This window comes from Nicotiana attenuata, chromosome 2 (genome assembly GCF_001879085.1).
Source record: "Nicotiana attenuata strain UT chromosome 2, NIATTr2, whole genome shotgun sequence".
Lineage (NCBI taxonomy): Eukaryota > Viridiplantae > Streptophyta > Magnoliopsida > Solanales > Solanaceae > Nicotiana > Nicotiana attenuata.
In genome coordinates, this window is record NC_031990.1 from 68,496,598 (window position 1) to 68,499,175 (window position 2,578).

Consider the following 2,578-nt stretch of genomic DNA (forward strand, 5'->3'; position numbering starts at 1 on the left):
GAAAATGTGGCTATAACTCTCATATCGAACGATCGGGTCGTTACATCCTCCCCCTCTTAAACAGACGTTTGTCCTCGAACGAGTCTAAAACATACTTGAAATCACATGATATACCACATAATTCAAACACTCACAACGATGATTTCTAATCATAGCAGCTGCCCAAAAGAACCAAAGGCTGGTAATAAACCTCTTATCAGACAGAGTCTGAACAAGGTATATCAAGTCACAAATCAAACACCCATTAGTCCTTGCTACATCTCAAGTAAACCCTTCTCGTCACATTCGATCAATCCGAACACAATCTCGCAGTCAAATCATACTCTCCACATAGCCATCAAATCACAAATCCCACTAATAGGGACACCAGCGGACATATAAACACGTGCTCACACAATCAACACCTCAGTGCTCAATCTGCAGTCAAAACCTGGCCTCAAGTCCTCCAGATTGGCCCAACATCAAAACACAAAAAGCACATCTCGCACCTCATCTAGGAAATCACAATCCGTCGATCCACAACTGATACTGAGCGCTCATGTGCACATACGAATGCGTGGAAGAAATTCAAAGAGTTACACTTCAAGCTGAATCAATACCGCACGATAAGAATTCAAGAACGTGAAGTTTTCCTAAAGGTTCTGCAGCCTCTCGAAGATAAGTACGGACGTCTCCGTACCGATCCGCAAGACTCTACTAAACCCGCTCATGACTCGTGAGACCTATGTAACCTAGGCTCTGATACCAACTTGTCACGACCCAATATCTAACCATGGTCGTGATGGCGCCTATCGTGTTACAAGGCAAGCCTTTTCCCAAAATATTACTACTAATTTGATTATAGGAATTTAATAAAATATTTCCAATAATTTAATTCCTGATAAACTAAACCAACTCTAAATATAAACAGTACAAAATACGAAAACGAGTCCCAAACATCGGGGTGTCGCTAAGTCATGAGCATCTAAAACTATGAACTGAGAGATATAACTGTCTAACTATCAATACAATCCAAAGAAGAAATACAGAAGGAGTAACAAGGACCTGCGGACGCTAGCAGCTACCTTGCAGTCTCCAAAGATAGCCGACCTGAACTCAACGATCGCCGCGCTCTAACTCACCTGGATCTGCACATAAAGTGCAGGGTGTAGTATGAGTACAACCACCTCAGTAGTAACAGAAATAACTAAGGAACTGAGCAGTAGTGACGGCTGAGCAAAATAGTCCAATTATTTATTTTTCATAGTTTTAAAAAATAACATGAATAAACAGGTAAATTCCATAACTCAGTAAATGCCACAAAAAAATTTAACAGATAAATGCAGCAACAGCAAAAGTAAATGCAACTTCAAAACAATGTCACTCCATCACTCAGCACTCGCACTCAGCACTCAACACTCAACACTCAATACACTCAACACTCTGCGCTCACTGGGGGAGTGTATAGACTCCGGAGGGGCTCCCAAAGCCCAAGCGCTAAGCACGGACAACTCACGTGCCATATCAATACCTGGATCCGCACGGTCAACTCACGTGCTACGTGGACAACTCACGCGCTATGGTATCAATACCTGGACCCGCACGGTCAACTCACGTGCTACACGGACAACTCACGCGCTATGGTATTAATATCCTCACAACCAGGCCCTCGGCCTCACTCAGTCATGTACCTCACTAGCGTTACCATCATCAACAAATAAGGGAACACATCCCACATCAAGTACCACAGCATATTAGCAAATAATAAAGACTGAGATAAACATGTACAATAATTTCTATGACTGAGTACAAATATAGTGAGCATGAACAAAGCCTGAACATGATCTCTAACATGAAGGCAAACAAGTTAAACAACAAGTAAACACATAACTACAGATAATAGACATTAGGCCTCACAGCCTCACGGGACGGACCAAGTCTCAATCCCTCACGTTGCACACCCACAAGCCCGTCACCTAGCGTGGGTATCACCACCAAACAATCACATGATATCAATTTCTCCGGGTTTATACCCTCAAAGCCAGAGTTAAAACTGTTACTTACCTCAACAGCGTAAAATCCTACTCCGGGATGTCCTCGTCCCTTGACTCGGTCTCCAAAATCTTCAAATCTAACCATAATCAGAATACTACTATCAACATAGTCTAAAGAATCGAATTACACAATAAAAACTACATAAACATGCCAAAAATCCGAAATCGGCCAAAACTCGGCCCCCGGGCCCACATCTCGGAATCAGTCAAAAATGACAGAATAATAATCCTCGTGCTCTCCCGAGTCTAACCATATAAAATTTGTCAAAATCGGACTCCGTTTGGTCCCTCAAATCCTCACTTAAAACTCTCCAAAACTCAAACCCTAACTCCCTCAATTTCACTTTGAAATCATCAATCAAATCCCAAAAATGAAGATGGATTCATAAATTATAATCAAAATCGAGTAGAGAACACTTACCCCAATGCATATGGTGAAAATCGCCTCCAAAATCGCCCAAATCCGAGCTCCCCAACTCAAAATATGACCGAATGAACAAAACCCTAATTTTGCATATTTTTCTACCAGCTATTCTGTCTCGTTT